This window comes from Rhinolophus hipposideros (genome assembly GCF_964194185.1).
Source record: "Rhinolophus hipposideros genome assembly, chromosome: X".
In the NCBI taxonomy this organism is placed as follows: domain Eukaryota; kingdom Metazoa; phylum Chordata; class Mammalia; order Chiroptera; family Rhinolophidae; genus Rhinolophus; species Rhinolophus hipposideros.
In genome coordinates, this window is record NC_138046.1 from 53821583 (window position 1) to 53838879 (window position 17297).

A 17297-nucleotide genomic window follows, 5' to 3' on the forward strand; every position below is an offset into this window, starting at 1 on the left:
TTTCCTTCTTGTAAAACATCAGGTTCCTCAGTGCTTAAGTCCCCTTGGAACTATAGGGTCTGTACAAATAAAAGCTCCAGAACCCCAGCCAGCCTTGAGCTTTTATTTGCACAGTAAAATCCTGCTATTAACTCTCATAACCAGTTTGACACACACAAACAACATTTGTTTCATCTCAGGTTACTTGAAAGAAGCAAAGATGTGAATACCCTTTCCCATAAGTGGACAGGGTCTTCATGAGACATATACGTATACTATTTTTAAAATCATACCTACTTCTTCCAGATGCCAGATGATTTAAGGAAGGATTGTGGGATGGGTGCAGAGGAAATATGTAAAACACTTCTGCATATAATATGTTCCCCTCAGGCTATCTTTTAAAAGGGAGAGTCTTCTAAAATAATCCCACAAAGAACATTTCTCTTAAAGTACATCCCAAATATCCCTAAGGCATGGATCACAAATTAATTATTCTAATACAAGGAAATTATTTTGATTTATTAAAAACCATTAGAAACTGGCTATCAGCAAAAACACAATCTCAGGAGTACAGAAGCTGCAGCATTTCACAATAATTCTGGATGTGCTCTTTCTGAAGTTGTTTTCACATTGAAGAACACGTAACAGGGAGCTTTCACAGTAGTAACTTTCACGGTCAAATTAAGCAGAGAAGATATGAAGTATCTGGGGGAAATAAAGCTTTTTTTGATTAAAACTAGATTATGTAACCTGTATCTCATTTCAAACAAATCTAATCAGCACTTTGGTGATCTAACCTAGAAGTACCTGACAATCAAAATTGCAGCCATTATTTGGACCTCAAGTACTTAGGGGAAAGGGGGCAAGGAAGGAAGGGACTAGAAATTATTCCTTAGCTGAGAATACAAGGGTCTCCCTTGAAATAGGTGTGAAAAGTGACTTTTTAAACAAAGAAAAGAATTACTGTAAATGTACAAAAATAGGGGAATGGAGTTTAATCAGCTGTTTTCAAAAGATCAGACATTTGCCTGAATTCTGATCATGGAGTGTTATGCCTGACACTGGGCATACTCTGAGCACATATGCATATACCATTTTCCTACCCAGTCATTTGGTGCTGGTGTGAGTCTAGGAATTGATGAAAACCTGAAAGTAAAATAATGGTGTAAAATAATGAGTCCCTTCCTGAATTTCCTGATTGGTAAGTCCAGCTTTGTCTAACTTGAGTCGCACAGGCCAGAGCCTGCTATTGTATAAAGTGGCACATAAACTGGGGGTCTCAAATCTTGAGTGGATGCTTTCTGGAGGCAAATGATATAACCTTCATAACATACCCTTCTTCTAGGAATGCTACATGAAATTATTTTTATTTGGGGATTCATTTGAGGCCTTCCTCATGCTCCCTCCTAATTATTCAAAGCAGTAGGATGTCCCAAAGAGAATGAATCCTTGCCTTAGCTCCTCTTCTTAGCAGATACTTTCTCATTTTCCTTCGAGGTACTTTCACACAAGGTCACGTTAATTTGGCAAATGAGACAAACTTATGATTCCTGCAGTAAAAGGATGGTGACGACAGGGAACCAATCCCATCGCTTCATGCCACTCTTCCAAGCAAAATGCAGTTCTTCTTCTAGGGGACACTCAGCTTAGAGGAAGAGACCCTGGCACTGTCTCTGAGCTGGAGGGGACTTTCACAGTCACCCAGTCCACTCCCTTCATTTTACAGGTGACGGAGCACAGGCTCACAAGCAGTGGAGTGGCCTGCCCGAGGTAGTGTGCACATTTCATCCTGGAGAAGGCCAGCCTCTGTGTTCGCCATTCCCTCCCCTGGACCCAGGATTTTCCAGTTAAGGGCAGCACATGCCAGCTCAGGTTCAGCTTCTCAGTGCTTATCACCTTCATCTGCCCAGAACTCTTTCCTTCACAGGAACACACACCCAAGGCTCCTCCCCAAGCCTCGGCACTCAGCCATTTTACCTCTAGGAAAAGTAAGCAACTTCCCCTGAAGGCATGCAGTGTCCTGGTGTCCACTCTTGAACGCTGAACAGCAGGGGCTTGAGAGAGTGATGCAGTTTGTACCCTCCTCACAAAAGGCCGAGTGTGTTTCTACTACAATAACCCTTGTATCCCCCAATCCCCTTGCAAAGCTGGGCCTGCCAACTGGCAGCACAACACATAAGCAACAGCCAGCTCTGGGCTTGTGTTGAATTAACTTTTTTTGTAAAGTAGGCTAATAGTTTAGAAATTGTCATTATGCAATTAGTATTCATTTTGAAATGTGGTTATTTATGCTTTGCCTTGATCAATGTCACACTCTCTCCTCCTCAGATGTCACTGCAATGCTATGCGGCAGGGACCCAAGGTGCAATGGTGTAAATTTCATTTTCAAATGCACTCCAATGGTCTGTATGCCTCCCCACGCAAAATGTAGATCTTTAGGAGACTGTCTGGATTCCCAACATTTACATGCAAATATTTTTAGACCAGGAATACAAAAGACTCCTTCTGAAAGCACAGTCTGTTGTGCTTCACAAATAAGGGGACACAAGTGATTGAAGAGGTGGCACACAGGCATGGGTAGCATAATTGATACACCTGGAGCCTTCTGAAGCACAACCCCCAGACGAAACTAGGGCCTCTATAAGAACTACAAAGTTGGAACACAATTTTCTATCCTTGGCCCAAAAATCTTGGTTTAGAGAAAAAACAAGAAGCAGGGTAGAGACCAAGGTCTCTGACCAGTTCCCCTTGAATAAGGGAGACAAAGAGATAAAGCAAAAGATGTTTTAAAGTCAGGAGTGGAAAAGGAGGCCGTGGCAACCCAGGGGAGAAAGAAATCCATGTCCATGGCTGGGACCCGAGCTGTTGCTGGGGGTAGGGAGCTGGGTAGTGAGTGGGCACTGGCAACTGGGTAGTGCCTCTGGGAGCACAAGGAGGTGACCCTGGCCAGCTGGGATTTACCAAAAAGAAGAAAAAAAAAAACAGAAGTCAGGTTAATATGCCAATCAGTCCCTAACATCTTCCATAGTCCCCACCACAAGGTAAAGCAATGAGGCTGCTCTTTTTCTTTTCCTCTCATCTCTACTTTGACTCAACTGATCACCTTAAGGGGTCTCACCAGGATTGAAATATTCACAAGGAATGACAGAAGGTCAGGACAGAGAAGGGGTCCTGCTATGTGACTGCCCCCAGCCCAGGTCCCTAACCCCAGCACTTCAAAAACCACCCAGGATGGTTCTATTTCTTCATATTAACCAGAAGGAATTCCTAAGGATGCCCAGTGAATTCCCTGGGCCCACCCTCAACTCCAAGAGTCAGACAGAAATAGTGCAGGGTACTAAATTGGTTCTTCTGGCTTTAATTGGCTTTTCTTTTCTCTTGTCAAATGAGAACGGGATTTTATTTGCACATTTTCAAAGGGTCCCAATCTGCTCATGAAATCCTTACACAGGGGGAAGCTGTGGGGCAGAGATTTCCTTAAGCAGCTCAATGGGAGAACTCTTAGGGGGGAGCAATTGCTCGGTGCTGCCTACTACTTTCCCTTCTGCTTCTTGTGTACTACAAAATAGTCATTGCACACGATGGTGAGCCCAGCAATTAGCAAAAAGAAGCTCTGGAAGCCCACTCTGCCAGCACAGCACTAGTCCACGTCCTTCATTATTTTTTCCATGGCCAGAGGATCTTTTTGATTTTCCAAAAATCCAGGGAACTCCTTTTCTCCTGAGAGTACCTTTCTTAAGTAGCATTTATCCTCAGCAAATTTGTGAAACATGAACATCATGCTTTCCATTGTGTGTTCCATTTCAGGCAGCATTTGGGAGAGGTCTTGGCCTGAGGCAAGATCGCTCTACTGGCTGGGACCCGCATGCAGAGAGCAGAGCGCCACCAGTTGGGCACCTTAGTAGGTGGGGGAGAAGTTAAATGGTATTTTAATAACTCTATTAATAGTCCCACACACACACAAGATTTCAGGAACCTCTCCACAAGTGTAGCTTGTTCTCCCACATAACTGATAAGCCTTATAATATTATGAACCAACATACCGATTAGATAAAGTCACGTTTGCAGGGAACTTCAGTTTATCAGGATTACATATGGGGTGCCAAAAATGTATACAAGTAGACACTGGTCAACGTTGCTCAAGCTGCAGTTGGCCGTAATCATAAGTGTCTGGACGCTGATGGTAACCACTTTGAGTGCCTTTTGTAACTGCAGAAGTCAAACGTGACTTGGATTCATCTTTTTTTCCTTTTACTTTTTTTCCCTCTTTTTTTTTATTAGTTTCAGGTGCACAAGACAAAGTAATACTTAGACGTTTATCATTTATATCCCTTACACTGTGTGAACCATGCTCCCCACATCCACTAATCCACTAATCCACTATCCCTCTGACATCGCACACAGCCATTACATTTCCACTGTCTCTATTCCTAATCCTGTACTCCGCTTTTTGTAAATATATACATATATATATTCATATGTATATACACACACACATATATACATATATGTGTATGTATATATATATATATATATACATATATATATATATATATATATATAATTATAGCTGGCATTCATTATTGTTCAGCGTCAGGTGTACAGTGCAGTGATCAGGCATCTACATCATCCCTGAGGTGGTCTCCCTAATAAGACAAGTGTCCATCGGATATCCTACAAAATCTTTACAACATTATTGATTACATTCCCCAAATTAATTTTCAAAACCTCGTCGCCATCTTGTGGTTACTGACTGTTTTATAATCCCCTCACGTTCCCCCTTATCACCACCCACCCCATCTACCAAGGCTCAGTTTTTTCTCTATGTCTACAAAACTATTCCTGATTAGTTCATTCACTTATTCTTTTCTTTAGATTCCACATATAAGTGAGATCATATGATACTTGTCTTTTTCTGTCTGGCTTATTTCACTTAACATAATGTTCTCTAGGGCCATCCACGTTGTTGCAAATGGTAAGATTTCTTTCTTCTTTATGGCTGCGTAATACTCCATTGTATAAATGTACCACAGCTTCTTAATCAAGTCATCTACCGATGGGCATTTCGGTTGTTTCCATGTCTTGGCTATTGTGTATAGTGCTGCAATAAACACAGGAGTGCATAAAGTATTTTCAATTAGAGTTTTGGATTTCTCCGGATAGATACCTAGGAGTGGAATTGGTGGATTATAAGGTAGTTCCATTTTCAGATTCTTGAGATACCCCCATACTGTTTCCCATAGTGGCTGCACCAATCTGCAATCCCACCAACAGTGCACTAGTGTTCACTTTTCTCCACATCCGCGCCAGCGGATGTTTTGTTGTTTGTTGATTTATTGATGATAGCCATTTTGACTGGGGTGAGGCGGTATCTCATTGTGGTTTTTATTTGCATTTCTCTCATGGTTAGTGAGGTTGAGCATTTCTTCATGTGTCTGTTTGCCATCTGTATGCCCTTTTTAGAAAAATGTCTCTTCATGTCCTCTGCCCATTTCTTAATTGGGTTGTTAGTTTTCTTGGACTTGAGTTGAGTTAGTTTTTTTTTTTTATAAATTTGTGATATTAACCCTTTATCAGATATATCATTGGCCAATACCTTTTACCATTCAGTAGGATCCCTTTTTGTTTTATTGATGGTTTCCTTTGCTGTGAAAAATCTTTTTAGTTTGATGTAATCCCACATGTTTATTTTTTCTCTTACTTCCCTTGCGCGAGGGGATATATCAGTAAAAATCTTACTCCAGGTAATGTCTGTGAAGTTTCTTCCTATATTTTCTTCTAGGAATTTTATGGTTTCAGATCTTACATTTAAGTCTTTAAGCCATTTTGAACTTATTTTTGTATATGGTGTAAGGAGGTGGTCCAGCTTCATTTTTTTGCATGTGTCTGTCCAGGTTTCCCAGCACCATTAATTGAATAAACTGTCTTTACCCCACACTACATTCTTGCTTCCATTGTCGTAGATTAAATGGCCATATAGGCTGCTTTACCCATGTGAAGGAGGAGAGAAGGAAATGCTTTAAGAGTAAATAGTTCCTCTCAGAACAAGAAGTGTCTTTTTCACAGCAAAGGAAACCATCAATAAAACAAAAAGGGATCCTACTGAATGGGAAAAGATATTTGCCAATGATATATCTGATAAGGGATTAATATCACAAACCTATAAAAAACTTACTCTACTCAACTCCAAAAAAACAAAAAACCCAATTAAAAAATGGGCAGAGGACTTAAGGAGACATTTTTCTAAAAAGGACATACAGAAGGCAAGAAGACATATGAAGAAATGCTCAACCTCACTAACCATCAGAGAAATGCAAATAAAAACCACAATGAGATACCACCTCACCCCAGTCAAAATGGCTATCATCAATAAATCAACAAACAACAAATGCTGGCGCGGATGTGGAGTAAAGGGAACGCTAGTGCACTGTTGGTGGGATTGCAGATTAGTGCAGCCACTATGGAAAACAGTATGGAGGTATCTCAGGAATCTGAAAATGGAACTACCCTATGATCCAGTAATTCCACTCCTAGGCATCTACCCGGAGAAATCCAAAACTCCAATTCAAAAATCAGTATGCACTCCTATGTTTATTGCAGCACTTTACACAATAGCCAAGATATGGAAACAACCGAAATGCCCATCGGTAGATGACTGGATTAAGAAGCTGTGGTACATTTATACAATGGAGTATTACGCAGCCATAAAGAAGAAAGAAATCTTATCATTTGCAACAACAAGGATGGATCTAGAGAACATTATGTTAAGTGAAATAAGTCAGAAAGAGAAAGACAAGTACCATATGATCTCACTTATATGCGGAATCTAAAGAAAAGAATATGTGAATGAACTAATCAGAAACAGTTTTGGGGACACAAAGAAAAACCCGAGAGTTGTTAGATGGGCGGGGGGGGGCAGTTGGGGATAAGAGGAAAGGTGAAGGGATTAGGAAGCAGCTGGTAACCACAAGATGGCTTCAGGGTTTTTTGAAAATTAATTTGGGGAACGTATTCAATAATGTTGTAAAGATTTTGTTGGGTATCCGATGGACATGTGTCCTATTTGGGAGACCACCTCAGGGATACTGTGGATGCCTGATCATGGCATTGTACACCAGAAGCTAAACATTAATGAATGCCAACTATAATTTTATATATATAATGTGATGGCTCGGTGTGAGGTCGGATGGATAGTGGATGGGGGGAGGTGGGTTCACAGTGTGAGGGATATAAATGATGAACGTCTAAGTATTACCTTGTCTTGTACACCTGAAACTAATAAATTTAAAAAAAATAAAAAATAAATAAAAGAGAGAGATTAAAAAGATGAGAGCCCTAAATGCAACACATATGATCTAGGATAGCCTTTTGCTACAAAGGGCATTATTGGGATAATTGGAAAATTCTAAATAAAGTCTACAGATTAGATAACAGTATAGTCACAATGTTAATTTCCTGATTTTGAAAGTATACTGAGGTTATGTAAGAGAATATCCTTATTTTAGGAAATATATACAGGAGAGTAAAATGGCATCATTTCTGAAACCTATTCTCAAATGTACAGAAAAAAATGTGTGTTTTATCTGTGTGTGGTTGCAGGGGAGAGAGGGGAAGAGAGAGAGAGGAGGAGGAGGTCAGTAAAGCTAGAGTGGTAAACTGTTAACATTTGGGGAATCTAGGTGAAGGGTATAAGGGAATTCTTTGTTCTATTCTTTTAACTCTCTATAAAATTATGTCCCAATAAAAAATTAAAAGAAAAAAATAAAAATAAAATAAAGGACACATACCAGATAAGATAACCCAGCCAGAACTAAGAACTCTAAATTTGAGAGGAAAATGAACTAATGAATGTTTTCACAATTTTTTCAGCAGAAAAGATAGAAATACACATTAATTTCTCTTTAAATTACAATTCATCAGAAAGTTCCATCCAGAAGAACCAAATTATACACTTGAAAGCTATGTAACTTTACTAACAATTGTTACCCCCAATAAACTTTAATTTAAAAAAATGGGGGGAAAAACAAAGAACCCCAGTTTAAACCCTTGTGCACTGTTGGTGGGATTGCAAATTGGTGTAGCCACTATAGAAAAAAGTATGGGGGTTCCTCAAAAAAGTAAAAATAGACCACTTTATGACTCAGTAATTTCACTTCTGGGTATATGAACACACAATATTATTGAAATCTGGAAGTGTCATACTGTAAAACGCAAGGCAAGATGATGGCATGAATGTGGCCAACTCTCTCCTCCTTTGCATCTGATGTTTTCAAAGTGTGCCTATTTTAGTATCTGTTTGTTTTTCAGTTTACTGGTATAATTTATCTGACAATAGTTGTAAAAGTAGTTCAAGGATTGTATATATAGTCAAATGAATTTCAATAAGAGTGCCAAGACCATTCAATGGGGAAAGGACAGTCTCTTCAACAAATGGTTCTGGGAAAATTGTATATCCACAGTCAAAAGAATGAAGGTACACTCTTACCTTACACCTGTTGACTCCAAGAAGGAACACACTTGCCAAAACGGATGGCTTGTGGTTAACTGGGCTCAAATTCATAATCAGAGTGTAGTAGTTATTGCTGGCAGAGGCCTCTCATGCACTGTGTGTTTCAGGGAAAAGCCATAGAAGGAGCTACCAGCCTCCTGAACACTGAGTCAACCATTCTAAACGAGTTCCTGAAATCATATTTCAAACAATGGACTGAGACCTTACCTGTGGAATCAGAGCTGAGCAGCTATACCCTCATTTGCATCTTTACTGACCAATCGGAGCAGCTCCAGAATGACCAATCATGACACATGATTCTGTCCAATCAGGACAGTACTATTTGAACCAATCAGGACAATGTTATTTGGTCCAATCAAACTATGCAAGTTTGGGTTCCTGATTTATATAAAAAATTGACCGATCAGGGACCAGGGCAGGCACTTTATATAAATGGGCCTCCCCTCTGGGGGCCAGAAGGGGAGGATAATGCGCTTTCCATTTTTTCCAGAGGTTGTGTTTCCTTATTTTGCAAACTATTCACCTAAATAAAGTCTCTCCTTTTTCCGCACCTTAGATTGGGGACTCCTGTTAGCATTAGATTAGAGGCAGAGACCATTTGTTGACACGCCACATACAAAATTACCTGAAATGGATCAAAAACATAAATACCATGGGTGCCAAAAAACCGTACATATTTTAAGAGATGTTATCTATGTATTACTTTTCAAAGTTGAATTGAATTACGGTAGCAATGTGTAGTATGATGTTCATTCAGAAGATGGCATTAATCAAATAAATGCTAGCGTCATTCATTGTACTACAATTTTAATACAGTTTTTTCTATCTTAAAATCTGTATACATTTTTTTTTGCCTCTTCCCCTAGGTGCCTGGCATGCAGCAGACCACTCAAATGCTCTATTTAAATCATGCACTGTGCCCTGCATTATTGGCTCTATCTATCTATCTATCTATCTATCTATCTATCTATCTATCTGTCTATCTATCTATCTTTTGTACACACGTGCACACATGCACACACACATACACATGAGATCTTTAGCTTGAAAATATCCTGGAATGGTCACATCGGCTCATTTCATTCTGTGCTTCTTTTGGACAGAAGTTGTCCAGTTGCTCCCAGTGAGGTCAAATGAGAAACAATTATCCATTTATGGCAGAATTTTTCCAATGTGAAATTCCAATTGGCTAACCCAGGTATTTGGGAAATATTTCTTAAGTCTAGTGGCCTAATATCGTCAAACTCCTTCCTATAAAAAGCAAGAACAATTCATCACCAGAGAAGAAAGACTGGTAAGCCAGGCATTAGAGAGACCAACAAAGCCAGCACCCTACTAGGGTATCAGGACTCATAAGTTTGCATTGACCAAGAAGTATTCAGAAAGAAAATTATTGTTTAAAAAAATCCTTTCAAAAATAAATTAATGATTAAAAACTTTAGTGTCACATATAAGTGAGATCATATGGCATTTGTCTTTCTCCAACTGACTTATCTCACTTAGCATAATGTTCTCTAGGTCCATCCATATCATTGCAAATGGTAAGATTTCATTCTTCTTTATAGCCGAGTAATACTCCATTGTATAAATGTACCACAGTTTCTTAATCCAGTCGATTACTGATGGACATTTAGGTTGTTACAAAGTTTGGCTGTTGTAAATAAAGCTGCAATAAACATAAGGGTGCATATATTTTTTCAAATTAGCGTATTGGATTTCTCTGGATAGATACCTAAGAGTGGAATTGCTGGGTCATAAAGTAATTCCATTTCTAGTTTTTTGAGATACCTCCATACTGATTTCCATAGTGGCTGCACCAAATGAGCAAAGTAAACAGAAATAGTCTCAGAGGTATAGAGGAAAAACTGATGGTTGCTAGAAGGGATAAGAAGGGGAAGGGATTAGATAGCATAAATTGGTAACTACAATATTGCCACGAGGATATGAAAGACAGTTTGGGGAATATAATCAATAATGTTGTAAAGATTTTGTAGGGTGTAAGATGGGAACATGTAGGGAGACCACTTTATGGACGGTGTAGATGCCTGACCACTACACTGTACACCTGAAGCTGAAGCTGAATGATATTGTATGCTAACTATAATTTAACATATTAATTTAATATATATAATCATGGGATATGGAGTGTAGCATAGGGAATAGAGTCAATGGAATTGTAATGGATATATACGATGTCAGAGGGGCAATAGATTGAGGAAGAGGGGATATCACTTCATGAGGTGTGAGACGTCTAATTATTGCATTGTTTTGTATACCTGAAACTAATAAAACAAAAACTTTAGTGCCATAATTTAAATAGGGCCTACAAATTCAAATATATGTACTATAAAACGGTCCCCACCCTCACCCCACCTCCAATATTCCCTCCCCTAGTCACACTCTGAGAACCCTGCCTCTTTGCACTGGGTGCCAGACATGGCCGCTAGAAGGTCTCAGATTGCGAGGCGGGGTAGTGAATGGAAGCCGAATGCCCCAGTAGACCATGACATACAACGATTTACCTCTGGCAAAAAAGGGATCAGTGTAGACACTACAGAAATCCTTCCTCTGCGCTGTGCTGAGCATGCACAGGAGCTGCCCTCGGCAAAGGTAATTCCACTGGTCGCTTACACCTATCTGCCTGTGCCCACTGGCCTCAGCTCACTTCCCAGTCAAGAAGCACAGGCTGCTCCCAGGAAATCAGGTAAGAGAAGCACGGGGCCACTTGAAGGGCTGGGCAGGGAAGCGAGAGCGGGTTGGCGGGGGATGGGGAGCGGCAAGCGGGCGTGGGGGGGAGGTGTTGTTTTCTATGGAACTAGAAGCACATATCCATCAACCTTTGGGCGGGTGGAACAACTATTTTTGCAAAATTGGCTTTTATACGCAGTCAATCGAAAATGGACAGCCTGGTTTCATGAAAGTAAGTGGTAGGCTTCCCCACTGAAAACGTTCTTCTTGGAAATTTTGCCCAATCCCCGTCCCAACTCACATAGCCTTTCTGACAAAATTTACTTCTTGAATCTTGAATCTCACCCTGTGACCAACTGTCTCTATATAGAGAATATCCACTAGTGTGGTCAATTTTTTTCATTTAACATTATTTCATCAATATTTTTCCACAATTGATCATATTTGTTACATTGATCATTTTAGTGTTTGCATTCATATACTGTAATTTGTTTATAGTTTTTTTTTCCTGGTAGATAATGAGCAATCAATAGCTATTTGTTAAATATCTTTGTGTGCATGGATGGGTATATAGTTTTTTTCTTTGAAATTATTTTCTTTTTTATCATAAAATAATTGAAACTTTACTAATCTTTAATTTTTCCTATTTGACTTCTCAAAAAGGGAGTTATGGTTAAGAATTTTCTTTGATATGATTTTATAATTGTATTCTCTTCTCCATTCTAAGACTTTTCCATAAGAATATTCACTTTAATGCAAATTCTACTGTGTGGCTGGAAAAGTGGATATGCAATAACACTTTCAAACTCTTTTATCTCTTTCTTTACTCTTTCATGCTTCTCCTGGGCAGGTGGCTGACTCTGGCTTTTTCTCAAGATTCTTTCCTTGAGCCTTTATGAGTTCTCTCCCTTGAGTCATGCATTCCTGGTGATCTTTAATTTGTATCTGTTCCCTCTCATTTACCTGTTTTATTCTCTGTGCATTCTGGACACCATGTTCTTCTGGCACAATTTTTGGGAATGTTGGTTCACTATGGGATTGTAGTAATTGTCCAAACATTTTCTTCTTAAATTCTTTCACATGTCCTGCTTGATGTATTGCTTCTATATGTGTTTCATCTCTCTCTCAGGTACCAAATAGAACCATTTTTGTCTCTCTATGCTTTGGGTTGTTTTCCCCTCCAATTTCTTCCTGATTTCATTGCCTGTCTCCTGCTCTCTCATCATTCCCACTGATCTTTTATTATAGTAAGACTCCATTTTGGCAAGCCAGTAGTCAAGAGAAAGATCTTGCTCCCTACAGAATGCTTCATACTCTTCTTGATATTTTTTAGTTATCGGTTGTCTTGCTGCTTTTGTATGCACACCACCTAGATTCAGTATTTTTTCTCCAGTGGGGACTGCTGACCTGAAGCAAATCTAGGATCTCTAGATGCTTTAGCCTAGGCCAATCCTTTCCAAAGGCCCAGAAAAGCCCTCAAAACACACAGCCAGCTCGAGTTCTGCAGAAAGCCCTTGTCCGGCCCACAAGGCCCAAGGAGCACTAGAACTGTAACTTCCAAAAATGCTTACTTAGCTTTCTTTGTTTTTCTGAAATTATTTTCTCAGGCTAAATTTCTGGGCCTGAAATACATTACTCAGAAGATAAGAATTTTTCCATTGCTCTACTTACATATTGCTGTTGAAGGCAGCATAGAGTTTTGGTTAAGAACACAGGGTTTGCACTTCAACAAAGCTTTATTAGGCTGGTCTTGCCTATATTAGCTATTATGGAATGGGAGAAAAATAGTCCCCATGCCTAGGAATGTTATGAGGAAGGTGGGCACAATAAATGTTGGCTATTGTTGTTATTATGATCATCACCTTTAACACGTATTTCTGCACAACCTCACAAACATTGGGTTTTATCTCTTAAAACAACTTTTTGGTTGATTAAATGAGCATAAATTGGTACTCTGTTGTATTTGTACTTCCTTATCCCATAATGAGGTTTACATATTTTTCAACTATTGATTTATCCTATGTGCTTTTTGTTCTGCAAATTGTCTGTCCACTTCCCCACGTTGGGATTATACTTTATCAAATAGTTGTCTTAAATAAAGAGTTGTCTATTCTATTCTTTATATTTGATTTTACCTGATTTTAACTCAGTTAAAATACCAGCTGAGGTCAGTTGTTCCCTATAGTAGGAGATATGTAGTTTTAAGTTAATTTTTTCCACATTTCTATCCAATTGTTCCAAAGTGCTTATAATACAAAATATTTTGCTCATCATTGTATGGTGCATATTTGACATCTGTTAATGTTATATATGGTGAAAGTTATTTTCAACCTCTTTCTTCTGTTCCACTGATAAATATTTCACATTTGAGCCAGCATCACCATCTTAAAAATTACTGCTTTATAGATTGTTCTAATGTGTGGTGAGATTAATCTTGTTATTCTTTAGACTTCTTTTGTCTTCTTGCTAATTTTCCCTTTTAAGTGAAATTGTGTTAAAATTAGAAAATCATTGGGAGCAGGCTGTCATATTTACAAATATGCTGTGTTCCCATTCAAGAGCAGGTCTATAGCGAGCCATTTTACCAATAAAACCTGAATTTTAAATATTTTGTCAGAATTGTTGACGTCCCTAATCTATTCTCTCTTTTGTACTGGGGCCAATTCTCTTTATAACATTCAGTAGCTGTGTTAAACAGAATAACACCTCCTCCCAGGGATGTCCGTGCCCTATTCCCCAGAATTTGTGAATATGTTATGATACATGGGAAAGGAGAATTAAGGTAGGAGATAGAATTAAGGTTGTTAATCAGCTGACTTTAAAATAGGAAGATGATCTTGATTATCCTGGTGAGCCCAATGTAAGCACAAGGGTCCTGAAAAGTAAAAGAGGGAAGCAGAAGAATAGGTCAGAGTGATGAGATTTGTAAAAGGACTCTGAACAGCAATTGCTTGCTTTGAAGATGGAGGAAGGGTGCCATAAGTCAAAGAATATAGGCTGAAAAACACAAGGAAACAGGTTAGTCCCCAAAGCCTCCAGAAGGGAATGAAACCCTAATGACACCTTGATTTTAGCCTAGTGAGACCCATGTTGGACTTGTAACCTACAGAGGGGTAAGTTAATATATTTGGGTTCTAAGCCACTAAGTTTGTAATAATACACTATAGCAGCTATAAGAAACTAATACATTAGCTAAGTGAAAATTGTGTAAGGATTCTCCTTACACTGACTCTCTTGCTCTCTGCCCTTAACCTTCTTCCCCAAGGCGAGTAAAAGTTAGTAGGCCTGCTCTTGGCCCCTCCCTGCCTTTTCAGGCTCCCAGAACATAGGAGATATCTTTCGAAATAATAGTTGCTTTAGCTTGGTACATTGTGTATCACTTTGTTTAGTCCTGCCTTCCCACTTTTGTCCTTCTGCCTTCATCCCTGAAACACTTTGGAATCTGTAGATGCTCGGAAATGGGGGAAATGGGGTAGGGGAGCTTGACATTGCACTCCCATCATGAACCCCTCCCAAGATCTATCAGACTTAAAATTATTTCACACCATCCAAAGACTTTCTCAAACACACATCTTTCCCTTAAATTCCAGACAAAATTTCCTGGAATCACTTGGCACTCGTTTTCAAGTGTCTGATAAGTTCACTCTTAGGATGAAAAGCCAAGAGGCCAGCAGTTTGTGGCAGGCTGGATTTGGAATTTCCACAACAAACTCATTGTGCCTTTGACAATTAAAATCTTTAGAATTAGAATGTTCTTTAATTTCAAAGTATATGAATGAAAAGATAGTTTCATTTTATTTCACATATAAAATGTATAGAAACACTGACCATTAACCACATATTGTTGGGATAACAAAAGATTAGACTAGTCTAAAGGGCTGGTCAGAGAGGGGATAAAATTTCCTTTTGCTGGGGGACACTGGTGGAGATAGTACTATTATAAACTGCCTCGCTTTGGGTAGCTTTATTTTTTGGTCTTTACTCTGGGCCAAGTAATGTGCTAAATAATTTAAATAGATGATCTTATTAGATCCACATTAGCCCTAAAAGTCTAGTACTAGTATCCCATTTAAAGATGAAGAAGTTGTTCCCAAAGTCACAAAGTGCGTACAAGCCAGGATTCAATGTCAAGTGTCTCTGACTCCAAAGCGCTTGCTCTGTCAAGTTTAATACAGTGGTAAAGCACTGGAATGCCAGTGTTAGTGTGATCTGGATTCCAATCCCAGCTCTGCCACCTCCCAGCTGTTTGTTCTGGGAAAGTTATCTAAACTCTATGTCTTTAGCACCCTTCTCTATAAGATTGGAATAATAATAATGAAAGGAATAAATAACATAATTTATTGCACCTAGCACAACCGCTAGCCACAGAGTAAGCACTTAGGAAATGTTCACTACTATTACTCCATACTGTCTCCTATCATCACATTATAACCTGTCATGCCACCCTTCAGATGTGGCACAATGGAAATAGACCTGATTGATTAGGACTCAGGTGGTCTGGAGTCTTGTCGTGGCTCTATTACTGAAATTGGAACATGTAACTTAACCCTCTGTATCTGTTATTTTATATAAAATCATGAGAGCAAAACCCTGCCCCATGTATACAAAGTTGTTCTAGGGACCAAGTGTAATCAGGCATATTTCAAAAAAATCAAAAGTATAGAGATACAAGATGGCAGAGTAGATAAACATCGTGCCTGCTTCCTTCTGTGAATGCATCAAAATTACAACTAAATTATAGAACAATCAACCTGGAGAACCATCTGAAGTCTAGATGAACAGAAGTTTTATAACTAAGGATATAAAGAAGAAGCCACATCGAGACTGATAGGAGGGGCAGAGACCTGAAATAGACTGGCCCAAAACTGCCATGTGGTGGATAAAAATTGGGAGGGATAGCTCAGCTGCAGAGGAGCAACAGACACCAGCTCTGCACCAGCCTCCCAAGCCTGGAGTAAAATGGTGCTGGGAAAAGAAGCCCCCCAGAACATCTGGCTGTGAAAAACAGTGGGGATTCTGACCATCTGGGTAGGATGGAAAGCTGTGCGAAACCCAGACAATCCGCTTAAAAAGGTCCACACAGACTCACTCACAGGCACTCACCCTGGGCTCCAGCAGAGGAACAGTGACTCGGGGGGGGCCTCATAGACATACAGGGAGCCTTGGAGATAAATGAGGGTCAGACTGAGATGTGTGGCTTCAGGATGTGGGCTGGAAGATAGTCGCCATTATCCCTTTGTGGGGTTCTCCTACGCAACCAGCAGGTGGACGCTATCCTTCCTGTGTTAAGCCCTCCCCCACACCCTTGGCCAAATCTGAATCTGATTGGTCTGGTGAGCTCTGTTTGTTCCATGCTGGTGACTCACTGAGACCCCCACCAAACCCAACTCCATACCGCACAAGGCTTTATCAGTGGCTGAATCTTGCGGAAGCCAGAAACCAGCAGTAGGCCTTGGGGTGTCCTGGCTTTTTACAGAGATACCCCAGACCTGGTAGTGGTGGTAGCCATCTTTAGTTCACAGCATGACCTCTCCCACACACCTCCAGGTCCAGCACAGGTAGCAATCAACTGAGGATCATTTTGTAGCTCCTACCAGGTAGTTCCTGACTGATCACAGGCATTGGCTGAACTGGGCCTCCACCAGAACCCCTCCCAAGAGACCCCAGAAGCAACATATGTGGAGGTTGGCTTCAGAGAACCACCCAATTAGCCCCACAAGTGGCACACCCAAAGGGCCATCTCAACAGGCACCATTGCCTGCTGTGGGAATGCCATTGCTCCATGTGATTACCACACAGCAGCTTGTAAGCTGTGGAGATGGCCAAACCCCACAGCCAGTCAGTCTGACGGTCATTCCCACCCACTGATGTGCCAATAGCAATCAAGTCTCAAATATAATAGAAGGGCACACACAACCCACACAAGGGACACTTCTGGAGCACCCAGTGCAGGTGACCAAGGAGACTGTGCCACTGGACCCCACAGGGCACCTACTACATAAGGCCACCTGGCAAGACTGGGAGACATAACATATCTACCTAATACATAGAAACAAAAAGAGAGACAGCCAAAATGAGGAAACAAAGAAATACATCCCAAATGAGAAAACAGGAGAAAACT

At 40.0% G+C, this 17297-nt stretch overlaps 2 pseudogenes across 2 annotated transcripts; both read right to left on the bottom strand.

The window, feature by feature from the left end:
• Positions 1-3511: 3511 nt before the first annotated feature.
• LOC308494854 (protein S100-A10-like) lies at positions 3512-3793 on the bottom strand (annotated as a pseudogene). Its single transcript has one exon. The product of its transcript is annotated as a protein S100-A10-like (transcript).
• An 8214-nt stretch (positions 3794-12007) lies between these two features.
• LOC308495008 lies at positions 12008-16569 on the bottom strand (annotated as a pseudogene). Its single transcript has 3 exons — positions 16543-16569; positions 12381-12617; positions 12008-12177 (listed from the first exon to the last, which is right to left on the bottom strand). The product of its transcript is annotated as an uncharacterized misc_RNA (transcript).
• Positions 16570-17297: the final 728 nt, after the last annotated feature.